Raw genomic sequence first — 15733 nt, forward strand, 5'->3', positions numbered from 1 at the left:
CTTGTATCTAGCTGTCCCCCAGAAGCCTCATATGGTCACAGGTAGAGCTCTCTGGCCGGGCTAGAAAGAGAGGTGTGATGCTGGGATTAAGTATGGGATGCTGCAATTAAGGGTGCCCTACCTTACTCCGAGCAACAGGCTGACAGCCTAGACAGAACAGAAAGGGACAGAAAGAAGGCTGCTGCTGCTGCTGCTGCTGCTGCTGTTTGCTCCTTCTTCTGCTTAGCCGCTTAGCTGCTTTGCTGCCTTCTGCCTGCTCTGCTTTGCCAGAGACTGTCTCCCCTTTGCAAGGGTCCTCTGCCATGCCACTCTGCCTTGGAGCCAGCTTACTATGGACTAAAACCTCTATAAACTGTGAGCCAAAGTACACCTTTCCTCTTTTAACTTTGGATGTTGGATATATTGTCTAAGCAATGCAAAATTAAGTAATAAGACAGACTCTGTCTCAAAATAAAAAACAGGGGTGTAGCTCAATACCACACACACACACACACACACACACACACACACACGAATAGCTAAACTGTAATGGTATGGAATTATTTTCATTAATGTTCTCTACAGTATGGAAAGCCTTTTTAATTTTTCTTCTTTGTGTTTTTTGTTCATGATTTTAATTAATCTTTAATTACTGTTTATTAATCTTTAATTACTGTTTTATTCTAATTGTGTACGACATCAAGAACAACTATAATTCTTGATTGCTTTTAGGTGTTTAAGTCTATAATCACTATGTTCTAGCCTTTTAATATTTTCTATTTCATTATTTAAATTTTTATTCTACTTTTCTTTTTCATTTTTACTGACGTTGACCCTTGTCCCCATCCATCTCCATCAGTGCTATTTTTAGATGTGTTTTCACTATGTAGCCAAGGCTAGGCTTCGACCCACAATCCTCTTACCTCAGCCTACCAAATGCTAGGCTGACAGCAGGTTCCATCTACCAATTACTTTCAGTGGTGATTTCTTGCCAGTTTCTAATGGTATTTTAATTCTGTAGTGGCATTTTAGTTTTTCTACTATGTTTTCCTAATATGTCTCCTTTTCAAAATAAGTAACCCTACTTTTTATAACCTAACTTTAGTCTCTCATTTTTCTCTGTGTATTGATGCTATTGAGGATGCCAAACTTCTAAAAATTCCGTTATATTTCTGTGGCAAATCTTAGGGATTAAGTTTTACTGTATGTCTCTGGGGCACTGTTTTCTTTTCTTTGGTCATCATGATCCTTAAAATGTTGGATTCAATGCAGAAGAGGCAGCATTTACCAAGAAGGAGATGATGACCATCTTCATTTGTGTTACCTGAATCCCCTACAGTTGGATGAAAAGTTGGCATGCAGAAATTATAACCCAATGGAGAGTCTCCTGCGGATCCACGGATTAGCACAGAATCTTCTAGCACCACTGCCTGGATCTATGTCCAATCTTATTGGGAAAAACAATAATCCCTAGGCCCTCATTACTTTCAGCATTGCTACAGTGCTATAATTATGACAAATATACTTCCAAAATAGTAAATCCCTACTTGGTAGGCAGAACAATTACTTTCTAAAGATGTCTATACTCTAATCCCTCAAATCTGTGAATGTGTCAAGTTACATAGCAAAGGAGAATTCAGGTGGCAAGTGGAGTTAAGGGTACTAATCGTCTGACCTTATAATAAAGTTAACACAAGGGTTGTTAAATAGTAAAGACACAAGTACAAGAGTCAAGGGTGACACAATATGAAAAAGACTTCATTGGCCACAGTTGCCTTTGAAGATAAAAGCTGGCTTTGAAGGGGGCCACATAACAAGGAATGCAAGAAGTTTCTAGAAGATGGAGAAGACAAGGAAACAGATTCTATCCAGACTCTGGAAAAGAATCATCTCAACTAGCTAAACTTTTGTTTAGCCCGGTGATATTTCCATTTCAGACTTCTGACCTCCAGCATGGCAAAATAAAAAATAAAGCTGTTATTTTGAGCCACAAATTTTTGATAATTTATTATAGCAGCCAAAAAAAATTGATATGCGTATCTCTTTGGTCAACCACTATTTACATTCTCCACATGGATTCAGGGAAATTAAAAAAGTCTGCCTTGATACTGATGCTTCAGAAAAGTATGATGTATCAGACTTATTCCTCTTTTCTGATCAGTGTCTGTATGCTTCTGAACCAGGGGAGAAAGAACAGCCAAAAGATTAAAGGTAATCCCTTTTTCAGCCATAGCACAAAAGGACCACCAGTTAAAACTGTTCATTCAATTCCACCAAACTTTTCATTAAGAGAATTTTCTACAGAAATCTAGAGTAGACTGATTACAAAAACTACTTTTCAGTGGCAGTAACTGTTTTATATATAACCTCTAGAGCCTTTTTCCCAGGAAACTGGAGCATTTTATAATGGAGGCTACTACTAAGACATCAATTTTATCTCAGGCAGCCTTCAATCCTTTCATGCTTAAGGTGTTGATCCTCCCAATTTGTTTCTCCACAAAAGAATGCAAACTTAAGATAAAGTGGGCACATTTTCCAAACTATAAGAATTTTTGTTCTGTAATAGCAGCAATTTTCCTTGGAGAAGGAGTAAAAGATAATAGTTTTAAATGTTTCTTTCTACGGATTGGAATCTAGTAACAAGTAAGTTCTAACATAACCAAGTAGATATTTTCCCTACTCGCTGGTCTCTAGAAAGCAGTGTAAACTCTGTTTACACAAGATTTAACTCACGAAGCTAAAGTCATGGGTAAATATGAAGAAGGAACTGACAAAGGCATATTAAGTCTAAGAAATAGACAATACACTTCTCTCAAAGAAACATTATTGCAGAATTAACATAGCAACAGCCTCTGCCTCAGCACTGCTGAAGATACTTGCCAGCCAGTAATTCTTTACCTGCCCTTCCCCTGCACATTTCTACGAAACAGACAAAGAAGTACAGCATGGCTTAGTGAGCATCACAGACTCATGCATCCATAGTACGAGAGCTTACATCATCATGCTTCTCACTGCTCCAACCCTGAGGATCACTTTAGGGTTACACACTGCACATAACTAACTTGGAGATGTAGTTCTTCCACTAGGCCACCACTGAATACAAAAAAGTGGTGTACTAGTAGTACTAGTACTAGCAGAATACAGCATTTCCACCACTACAGTCATCATTTGGACAAAGAGTTTTTCTGCCTAGCAGGATTAAGTCAGAATGTAGATTGACTGAGGAGAATCATCTGTTCCTTGTCAAATAGGTGCAGTTATTTAAGTGACATTGATTAGTAGAACTGCAAACAATTCTGAGAAAATTAAGCAATGTAACTTGAGAAGGAATAGAAAATAAATACAAAAATTATAAGGCCATGGGTAAAAAGCACTATGGAGCCAAATGTGATGCCTGTCTCAGGGTGTGATCATGGGCTAGAGCTACAATTTGGCGCCTCAGAATGTACTCAAGTCCTTGGCACTATTAGCTAATATGAAACAGACATGAAAGAAAATAATCAGAATTCAAAGAAATATACAATGTTTTCATGGTTGTGGGAATCTATAAAATAATGTTCAAGAGCATGGACTTGTAAGTCAAAGTGAGAGGTTCAACTGCTGGCCTTGCACATTAGCAAAACATCACGTGACTTCATCATGCGTCATTTCCTGCATTTGCAAGCTAAGGATAATACCATCACCTCATTGGCTGCTTTAGAAAGATCAGCTAGGATAATTCATGTAAAGCTCCTAAGTCAATAGCTACGTTGTGTAAGGGTTCAGTGTATCTGCTGCTGTGGCTAGGAAGAAGCAGCAGGCGTTCTATTTAAGAGGGACCCTGAAACAACACTGTCCAAGCTCAGCCATTACAAGCTGTGTGGTAATGAGCAACTCACTCATCTTCTTTAGGCCAGTTCTCTTTATCGATAAAAAGGGAGAAATAATAACGCCCATTAGGGGGGACATTTTGAGAATTAAATGAGTTAATATTTTCAAGTGTTTACAACAGTGCCTGGCACATCATAAATTATTCATCTCGGTGTGAACGGTTTTACAACTGTGATCATGAAAACCAAGGGTTCGGTAGTAGACTCCAGGGGTCCACATGAAATTGTGGCAATAAGGAACATATGGCCCAGCCTCACCATTCTTCCAAGTTTACATTTTCTTTGAGTAAAGAAAGCTATAAAGAAGGGGAAGAAAGAAGGCAGAGATGGAGGTAAGGACAGGAAATAAACCTTAGCTCTCTCTCTGTAAAAATACCATCAGAAAAAATACATCAGTCCAGGTTTATAAAGTATTGAATCTTCTTATAAACATTATCTAGGTGATTAAGCCAGGTTATTTTTAAGATTCTACCAAACAGAAAGTTCTCTGTACCTTAAAATGTTAATTTCAGTACATTCAAAATAAAGATACAACTTCCCCCGCTTCTTTGGGGTAAACAAAACTCTCTAATTCTAATTTAATATGCAAACCATGAATATTCACCACGGTTAAGTGAATAATAAATCACGCCTAGGTTCAATGCTTGCCATGCAAAATTGCCTAGTTCCTAGAACTCCTAGAAATCTAGTTTTAAATTACCTTTTTTTTTTCTTGCTTTTACAATGGTAGTTCTTTAAAGCAACTTGGAAAATGTGCCATCCTCAGCATTCAGGATATAAAGGAAAGACGAGGAGAGCAAAATACGGTGCCATTAACAAATGGAAAGAGAGTCCACGGATGAGAGCTATGCTCTGGAAGACGTTCTTTAAATGTCACCAGATAAAATTTATGATATAAAAGGGAATGTTCCTTAGTCATTCTGAGCATTGTTATCTACATGAATAATAAATCAAAAGGCTCTTTATCCATTTAATGCTGAACATTATGACCTTAGGTTGGAGATGTGATTTACTTCACTGATATCAATGCAACAGAAACCTGGAGAAAGTATCACTGGATTGGCCCCAAGTTTTGGAAAATCAATGAGCCTCAGGAGAGCAAGCATTTGAGTGGAAGAGTATTTAAATTACAAATATTTATGGTACCAGTACCTGAATAAACTCATCAAGTATAGTTCTTGTAAATGATTGCCCTTCAGTCTTTCCTACAGAGAAAACTCAAGCATATCTGAGCTTAACAGTGTTATCTATTTCATAATTTGGTGGAAGAACATCACTAGTGTTTGACACCAAATTAGATCGAATTACGAAGCATTCAGTGTGATTTCATTCATATAAAATTAAGAATACACAAAACTTGTAGTGGTTAAGGTGACAACAACATTAACAAGAAATGAAGAGAAATGAGGATTTCAAAGGACAGGATAGTGACTCCCTCCAATGTGGTCAGAGCTAGTTTAGATCAGAGAGATTTTCAGGGGACTGTGAAGGTGCCAGAAATTTTGTTTGGACCTGGAGATAAGTGAGTGTCTATTTGTAATTGCTGTACCTATTAAACTGTGTATCCCTGTCTTATATCCATTTCCTACATAAATTGTATTGCACAACTGTATTTAAGTAGGACGCTCTATTCTGAGGCTACTCTCTAAAGTATTACCCAGAGTACAGCACTTCTAAAAATACATTCACTTTTTTCCTGAAATTAAAATTTAACTGAGCAACCTAAATTTTACCTGGCAACCTTAATCCAATCAGAGCAGCAGAGATTACAAATATTTTCGAAAGAAAAACAGGAAAATAAACCACAAATAGAACGCATTCAGTTATTATCTTATGGTCTATTAATACGACAAATTTGTGTTTCAGACTTGTGACCTCCCTGACCTTCCTGTCTCCATGATTCTTATACCCAAGGGACTATAAACAAATGAGCTACATAGACACAAACTGTAACTTGCTCATAGGAAAGCAAAGGAGATGACCTTTGTAAATACAATCATGCCTAAGAAAGGCCTTCATCTCAAAAAGAAATCTGAAAATAATTGGTTTTGTTTCTTTTTGTTAAAGCAATAATTTGTCTTTTATAATGTGCATTTGTTTGTACAGGAAAGGAAAAGACAATCAAGCAGGTAAAATGGATGCTGTATTTTCTCCCTTATATACATGAAAAATTACACATCTGTCTAACAATACTAACCACTCTGAAAGATAAATTATGGATCAATGCTTTAAAAAATATCCTGAATTGCCTGCAGAAATGGCAAGGAGAATTCAATTAAATTATTTGTAAAAGCAAGAGTCTTTTTTTCCGATCCATCTGCTACTTGAAATGGGATGACCTTTCAAATAGTGCTTGCTGTTCATTCTCAGTGAAAACTCTAAATAAAGAAGTGTAGTGCACTCCCCCAACCCCTTCCCCAGGTTTAGCAAAGGCAGAGCATTGGTACTGACATTCTATATCACTCAAAAGAATGCAGATTGGGCTTCTGGAAGATAAAAGAGGCGTTTTAGGAATAGCAATCAGGCCTCTGTCCCTTGCCTACAGTCATGACATTTGCCTTCTATCACAGAGGTGTGCTGCTTCTGAGATAAGTGCCCTGGAGCAAGGTACTAGAAGCAATTTACTCCCTGGAGAAAAATTGCAAACCTCATAGTCAAACAAATGAGATAAAGTAAACATGTTAGTGAGGAATCCTTTGTTAAATTACCTATGGCAGGAGAGCTAATTTAAAAAGGTCAGATATTTAAGTAATATAGACTCAAAGCAAACTTTCCAAGGGGGCTCTCAGGCCTTATGAACTAACAAATTGTGCTATGAGACTATCAATAGCTACAAGCAGTACTTTCTTTATTGAGTCGGGAATTGTTTTATATATCATTTTATTACTCATACTAACCTTTATTTTAAAAACATTTCCAATTTAGTCTATTGTTACTTTTTAAAAACTTAAGGTGATTATTTTATATCTAAAATGTACTACCAATACACTTAATGAAAAAAACAACTTATGGTACTTTTAAAAGATTCGATGCATTTTTTTCTTGATTAAAGTTCACTCAGTACATTTTAAAAAGCAACAAAATAATCTATTACCTACAGAAATCTATCAACTAGAGAAAACTACTGCTAAAAGTCTGGTTTGTGTAGTTTCATTCATTTTAATACTAAACATAAAATTATTTCATACTGTAGAACAACTGAAATCTACTTAGTATAAAAATTAATGGTTGCATGATATCTTCCTTTGCCATAAATGCAATCTGAATCAACACATATAAATTTTCATTATAATTTTAAAATGTTGTACATCTATGTGTCACAGTTAAAATGTAATAAACTTCTAAGTAGATTTATTTAAATACTCAACTTTATACAGAGATGTATAACTTTTTTGTCCCTATTAAACAAAGCTGAAATGCACACACACACACACACACACACACACACACACACACACACACACAATCTTTGCAATTCTTGCCAAAGAATTCATTACTTTCCAGAAGTAGCATGTCTAGGCTATGAGGTAGGAATATTACTAGACTTTTTCAATTAATATTGCCAAAGTGCCTTCCAGAAAATTTATTATGCAATATGTGCAGATTTCCTTTCCCTCTCTATAGTACTGAGAAGTATCAAATTTTTGGACCCTTGACAATATGAGTAAATTACTGTTCTAATTATGATTGCTTTGATAACTAATGAACCTGAAATTTTTATTGGTGTTTTAAATCTTTCCCTTTGTGAATTATTATTCAGATACTTTTTTGAATGGTAATTCATAAAGTATTTTAATTTTGGCCCATTTTTCTATGGACAGTACATTGAAATACAATACCATGAGGATTTAAAATAAATACTGCTCTAAAATTTTTAAAATCACCAAAATATATACTTCACATAACAAACAAAACACACATGTGTTTATGTGAAAGATGCATATATAATATTCTCTCCCAATCTTATTTCCAATACCATTTTTCCTATGATAACAAAAAAATTAAAAAATAAAAATTAAAAATATTTACTTATTTATCCACATATTTCTCTAGTTTCATACAAAATACACACAGGTAATACTACATAGTAATTTTTCTATTTCATGATCAAACTGTCCCAATCAAATGATGATACACCATGTCACAGATGTCACAGATAGGGGATTCATTTCTATTTTTTCATAATATTCCACAATATGGTGATCAGCAACACTCCTCAATCATGAATTACCTTTTATGCTAATGTTTTTGTCTAAATTCACTTTATTTTTACCACACAGCAAACATATCTGAATATAAATTTTCATGGTAGTTTCCCAGAAATAGAAATGTGTCAAAAAGCAAGTATTTTATTAATTGTATGATTCATATACTTCCACATTTATCAGTATATGAAACTTTTTCCATTTCCTTGCATCCTTACAAAATATAGGCATTATCAATGTTTGAAAAATTTTTGAAACTATCTGAGTATTATTATTTAATGTGGATTTATTTACATGACTGCTAGTGAAGTTGTGCATTACCATTTATTTAGTCATTTTTCTCAATTTTTACATATAATTTATCTTCTAGTGTATGAAAGTTCCTATTTTTCCAAATTTATAGTATTGCTTATTACTATATGCTCATATCTTCAATTTGTTTTATTTTTTATGAAAGAAATGGGTATCTAGTATTTCCAATCTACTAATGAAAATCTAATTTCTTTAACATCATTTATTATATAAATACATATTTCCCCATCCTCCACTTAATTGAAAGGATTTACTAAAACTTTATCTAATCATTATAAGTTTAGATCTGTTTCTGCCTCTCCTTTCTGCTCCACTGATCAAGCACCAACCATTTTAATAACAGTAACTGTATATTAAGTTCAAATGTCTAGAAGAAAGAATTAAAATAAAAACTTGCTGCAATTAGAAAGAACTACATCACTATGTATTACTTTACATAGGAGTGAATTTTATATCATTAGGGAATATTATAGAAAATAACAACTCCCTATTTTAACAGATAATTCTTTCTCCCTTGATAAAATTTTTTTTCTATAACTGCCTTTCACTTTTTATGTTAAATTTATTATTAACGGTTTTAAACTTTTTTGTGTACATAAATGAATTTGTTCTGTATAAATGAGTATTGACAGGGTAATGAAAAGCTTGGTTTTTATATTTTGAGCTTATGGCCAGACAGCTTACATATTTCTCAATAACTGTGTAACAGAGTATTATATCTTCTAGCACTATAATTGTATCATCATATGAAATGAAAGAACTGTCATTTTTGCTATTATTTATATTGATTAATTTTTGTTTAATTATATTAGGCAAAACCCAATGGGCAGTGCCAGGTAACAATTTTAACAGAAAATTCTTCTCTGTATTTTTCCTGTCTTAATATGAATTATGTTTTGTTTGTTTTGGTTTGGTTTGGTTTGTTCAGGATTAAACCCAGGGAATATTGAGCAACTTCCCCAGCCTTTATTTTTGAGGCAGGGTCTCGCTAAGTTGTCAAAGTTGGTCTTAAGTAATTCCTCTGCCCCAGTATCCAGAATAGTTCCAATATTATGAATGGTTTTATATGCACTGGGTAATGTAATGGTTGGCAGCAGGTTTTTATAGTCTTTAACTTCCTTCTACGCTTATTTTATTTACAGTGTTACTAGAAGTCTACAATGAATTTTACCAAATTGTTTTTTTGGCGTAAATAATGGATTACACAAAGTACCCCTAAAATTCATGGCTAACTGGAATCTCAGAGAACTTTGTTTTGAAATAAAGTCTTTGCAGATTTAATTAGTTAAGTTACAGTGATTAGAAATTGGAGGACATACTCTACTAGAATGGGCCCTACCTGATGCAATGACAGTCCTCACAAGAAAACAGAGAAACAGGTTGGAACACAGAAAGAATGCTGTGTGATGATACAGGCAGAGACAGAACGATGCAAGTAGCTACCAACAAATGCCAAGGACACCAGGCAACTCTGAGAAGCAGGAAAAGGTTAGGAAGGACCATTCCTCAGGCTTCAGAGAGAGCATGGCTTTGCTAGCAACTTCAGTTTGGACTTCTAGATTCCAGAGCCGACAGAGTATAAATGGCTCTTACTTTATATGACCCAGGTTCGTAATTTGTTACAGTAGCCAAAAGAAACTAACACAGAAAATTTTGATAAAATCATATCATTTTGATTAATTTGCTCATGCAATTAATGTTATATATAAGTTTAATTGTGACCCAATTTATAATTTTTAAAATAAATGCTATTTCAAAGATTTTGTTGTATTTTCATAAGCAAATAGACTTCGGGTGTTGGTTTTTAATTATATACTTTTATATATTTAAATATCAATATGATATTAAATTTCTTTTTAGAGCTATCTATGTCAGGTTTTGATAGAAGATTCTGGAGGATTTGAATAATTAATTAAGGTTCATTCTCTCTCTGTAATCTTGAACTTTTGGTAACTAAAGGATTTAATTTAGCTGTAAAACCAAATGGGCCTGGTGCCTTTTGTAGTGGTACATATTTAATAGTCTTTTACTTCTTTCTATTACTATTTGTATATTTGTATTGTTTTTACTTTGCTTATTGACTTGATATATATATATATATATATGTATGTGTGTGCATATATATATATATATATACATATATATCACTATTTCTTCTAGATTTTATAGTAAATGGCCACAAAATTATTTAAATCTAGTAGTTTCAATAATGACTGATAGAACTGTTCAGGAAGCTAAGAGAGAAGGTATACCCTTCTTCCTGCACTCCCACATGTGGGTTAAATCATAAGAGGGCAATTCTCAAGGAAACAAAAAGCCCTATTCTTCACTCAAAGGCATCAAGGTAGCTCTTATCCTCGCTCACAACCTCTAAATAAACAACAGAAAAAGTTTCCTATGAATCACCAGGACTGCAGCATGATAAAACCTAGATGATTGGTCTCTAAGCCATTTGATACTCTTACTCTCCTGGGGTCTTGGCAAAGCTATGGTGAAAAAAACCTTGGCATTTCCCTTGAGCTACAGTAAACTCATTTTTTGAGACATTTAATTAAAAAAAGTTAGTCTCAACTTCACACCTGCACACATTTTTAAATATCTTTATCTTTTCTAAGAGACAATTTTCTCTACAACTTTCCCAGGCTTCACACTCATATCCTTTTATTCATAGCAGATGGAGAAAATTAGAGTAACATATTTGCTCTAAAATCATTAGTGCTGCATCAGCACTTCCAATCTAAATGGCATTTCAAGGGGTTATTGTTACATGGAGCAAGAGTTTGCTATAGGCATAAAGAGACATAAAAACAATTTAAATATGAATTTTTTTTTGCAATTAGCTTTTGCATCATAGTTTCTTCAATGATATTCTATTTGGATTTTAAACACAAACTGAAGGAAGAATAGAGTGGTTCGACTCAGTCATGGGTCACACTTTGCTTACTGGCCAGTCCTCTGTTAAATCATTATAGATACCACTTAAAAGCCATGGACTTTAATAAATTTATGACCAACTATTTGATTGTTTGGAAGACTGAGAATATATTCTTAACTGTCGATTATCAGCCTTTAGCCTCAAGAAATACCTAATAGCAAATTATTTACACGGAAAGCTTTAGAAGACTGCCACTCTGCCTGAAACTATACATCCCCCACCTAATAATGAATTAATCCACGAGTGTTTCCTTGGCCATACTGCTTTGAGTACTGTGGAATTTTTTTTAAGTCTAAGATTACCCATAAAGCAACCACAGAGAATAGTACAAGTTGATGACAATTATACTTTAAATTTCTGTACTGTATTACAATCTTCAAACTATCTTAAGACAATTCTTATTTTCCCCTTATAATAAATTCATAATAAATGCAGCCAAAAAAGACTGATACATAAACATAGAACTTCAGAGAGGAAAGTGACACTAAATATACAAATAGCCTTTATAGGTAATAAAGTGGAGATCAAAGAAAAATGAAGACCTTCATCATATTTCAGAGCTAGGCAACCGAGGTTAGCACCAAGAAAGAGAAAGATGATGGGGATGCAAGACACTAATTCTGATTCAATGGACTTTTGAATTTCTTAATTGCATTAGACCTTGAAATTCAATGATAGTCTCTGAAGACCACTTGACCGTGATGGTTTTATGCCATTATCACACTACCCTAGAAAAAAGTACAATTTTGAAACTCACAGACTGCAATGAATATTTACAAGACTTTGAAGAAAATACCTGTGCAAATGTAAATGCATAACATATAGGAGATTAAACCTTTTACAGCTCAATTAAGGGACTACCCATGAAATTCCTACTCCCCAACCCTTGATCTTTCCTCCACTTCCCACACAGCAATCCTACCTGATTATCTTAATATTGTGATTTACCTAGTATATAATATGGGTTGAGAGCAGTCTTTCATTTAAATGAGAATATATTGGGACTGTATATTTTCTTTCACAATATTCTAAAAATTGTATCTCAAGCAACATAGATCACTGTCCTACTACTTTTATTCAGTAGATAACTGCTATTTTCTAAAATTCATTCTAGAATATTCTTTAAATTCTTCATCCAGGATATAATAATTCTACTAAGTGATAGCATAATAGAAAGATGCAAAAGTAAAACCATTATAAGTAAAATTAGTATTTTAAGGGCCAGGGATTCAGCTCAACGGTTTGGTGGCCTGCCTTGCAAGCGCAAGGGCCCGAGTTCAATCCCCGGTACCAAGAAAAAAAAAAAAATTAGTATTTTAAAAAAATCTTCACAATGATTTTAAATAGCATCTCAGGGTTAGAGGACAAATCTGTGTTAGAATGAACACTTAATTATTGTCAGAATACGCAATAATAACTTCAACACTTTAAAACTGAATTTTGTCACCTTTAAACATCTGGGAATAGAGAATGTAAAACACAATGTCTGACACATCATGGAAAGTTTTATGATTCCCTTCAAAAGAGAACAAATATCTCTATTTCTGTTCTGAATCTGAACAATATATACTTGTATCTCATTTACTATGATTCACTTACATTTTGCTGAATTCCGTTTTTGTCCATTTTCATCATTCAAAAGAGGAAAAAAATCAGCAACAACAAAAAGCCTTCAAAAGATGCTTCAGATGAAATGAAAAAGAAAATAAGCACATGAATTAGGAAAGCAACATCCCAGTTGCACAACTGTGGCAGTTATATCTCTTCTCATCTTGTCCAAAACTTAATTGTACTGCTGAAATTAGACATCCAGCCTGCTGTATGCAGACAGGCCAGAAGCAAACTGAATAACAACAGTGCCTTCTGATTCTTTTCACATGGCTACGCTTTTGACATTTCCCTCAATATTCTACCCACTTGCAATGTAACTCTGACAAAAGATTTCTGCAGGCATGATTGGCACATCTGTGGTGAGTGGCAGGGAAAGGAGATAGGCAACAAGTCCCTTTTATGGCTCCAAAAGCCCACAGGCACTCTGCAAGGCTTTTGCATACATGCCTTAACTAAAGGATGTGAAAAATGGAACCGTGATGACAATTTTAATGGCTTGACAGATCATTCTTTGATCTGCTATAACTTTATAATGGCAACGCCTCTGACACAAAAGAGACTAACAGGAACATGTGCTTCCTGTGCCTCTCAATTCCCTTAAATGTTGATTTGGGGCTTTTACACATAGATGGGGATGAACTTAACATAATATTTATTTGATCCAGGCAAAGACAAATTATAAGAGACTAAACTAACTCAATGAATGAAATTTTCTTGGTAGTTTTTAATTTCTAGACTCAAATCAACCTCCTGGGCTCTAGAACCTTCTTCCAGAGAATGTCAGGTGTTAGGATTCAGACTGTGCTCATTTCAGGCAAAAGTTCTGGCTATCAGTAGTCACTGTCAAATCTTTTCTGCAAGTGCCAATTATGGCTGTCTCTCTATTAAATATATATTTGATAGAAGAATAATATATCATTTTTACACTTATATCTTGGAAAATATTATTTAAAATAACGCATGTAGTTGGCAATGACACAGAAATAAAAAGACTCCCAAAGATGCTACTGGGAATATAAATGGAAACAATCCTCTTAGAAAACAACATGACAATGTATAACATGGTGTATTTATCATGCTGGTATTATTTTGGAGACATTGTCCTATTTTTTGAAAGCCTCAAACATCAGACTTTTAAATGTCTCAATGCATTTTGTTACATGACTATATATTCATTCCTTCTTTAATCACTGAGTTCTTTTTCTCTGTGACTAGTTTGTTAACCAGGTTGTTAAACGAAGTGGTCCCTAAATGAGGAATTGTGTGTAGTATGCACATTACAATAATCAGACAAAGAAATGGTCAAAGGAAACCTTGATGTCTTTGCTTTTATTTCCATAACTCTTATATGCAGTAATGTAATGTGTAACAACATAAAAGTGCAGTACTTGTACTATACAGTACAATCCACAAAAATAACAGGACTGTATAAATAAGGTGCACCATACCAAAAAAATTGGCACTCTGTAAACAAGATGTACAGAACTGGACCAAAAGATAGGTCAGAAGTCTGAGCAGCTAGTTGTAAGCCTGAACAGTCGTTAACCTGGTATGTTCTTAAACAAGGAATGCCTGTACTTCAGTTTTCAAATGGTTCCATTAAGAAACACTTCAGTTGTTTTCATTAGGAGTATTACAAATAATGCTCTAGAGAACATCTTCAGAAATAGTTTTATCTAACATTCCTAATCCTTAGAGGAGATTCCCAAAAGTGGAAATAGAATAACCAGCAAAGCATATTTTCAAGTATAATCTTATCTTACGAATTAAGAAATCATAATCAGCAAACCAATTCCTAAAGTAGAATTCTACCAGGCCAGCATTTACTAGGAGAAAAAACTGGCCCAGCAGTAGGGTGATTCTCTTCAGGAAATCAAATCAGATGGCATTCATAATTAAGCACTGACACAGAAAGAAGAAATCAGGTGCTATCACAAGGACTTCATCTAAGGGAAAGGCAGCAGCCACTAATTTACTGTCTTTCTGCCCCAAGCAAAGATCCTGTCCCCAAGTCCACTGCCACTAAAGACTTGGAGACGTGAGCTTACCATCGCCAGTTTGCATGAATTTGCCTACCTGTGAGACTTAATTTTTCAAAGCATCTAAGTTTCTAAACCTGAAACAGCAGAATGTAGTGATGCCATGCTCTGCAGGAGTCAAAAGAAGCTACTGTCTGGAATCTATTCTAGAACAAAACATGATTGGCCCTTCAATTCAAATTTCAGAATTTAGGGCCAATAAGACTGACATACCATGTTTTAACTTAGCCTTTGGAAGATATTTAAAATGATAATATTTATTGTTAAAAAGGGAACAGTAACATGGAGATACCTCAAAAAACTAGGACTACAGGTTCCATTTGACCCAGCTATCCCTCTGCTGGGAATCTTTCCAAAAGAATCATACCACAGTGATATATGCACACCCATGTTTATAGCAGCACAGTTTTTAATAGATAAAACTTGGAAACAGCCCAATTGCCTATCAGTTGGAGACTGGATAAAGAAGATGTGGTTTCTCTATACAATGGAGTACTATTCAGCCATGAAGAATGAGAAACTAGAGTCATGCATAGTAAAACAAATGCTTATTGAGGCCATACTCTTAATTGAAATAAATAAGACACAGATGTGTAAATGCTAAATAGTTTCTCTGGTGTGAAAAACTAAAAGTGTAAATAAGATCCAAATTGTATAACTGACAATGTGAAATAGGAAGAAAAGGGATAAAGGTATAGGGGAAGTGGGAAGGGTGGGGGAAAGGAAATAAGGGAACAGAAAAAATTTGAGAAAAGGAAAACATGGAAAGAAAGACTTTGTAAA

General features: G+C 34.4%; 1 protein-coding gene across 7 annotated transcripts in view; it reads right to left on the bottom strand.

The window, feature by feature from the left end:
* The window catches only part of Fhit (fragile histidine triad diadenosine triphosphatase), a 1329438-nt gene that overhangs the window by 850747 nt on the left and 462958 nt on the right, over window positions 1-15733 (bottom strand). Inside the window, exon 1 of one of the 7 annotated variants that reach the window (XM_010643181.2) lies at window positions 12900-12969. The exons of 5 other annotated variants lie outside the window; for them this stretch is intronic. The gene's annotated coding sequence lies outside the window, so the exon portion shown is untranslated. Of the gene's footprint in view, window positions 1-12899; window positions 12970-15733 lie in introns of those variants that run through there. One more of the 7 variants, XM_010643185.2, reaches the window with a different exon arrangement.

This window comes from Fukomys damarensis, unplaced genomic scaffold, assembly GCF_012274545.1.
Source record: "Fukomys damarensis isolate Sample0158 unplaced genomic scaffold, DMR_v1.0_HiC HiC_scaffold_28, whole genome shotgun sequence".
Taxonomy (NCBI): Eukaryota; Metazoa; Chordata; class Mammalia; order Rodentia; family Bathyergidae; genus Fukomys; species Fukomys damarensis.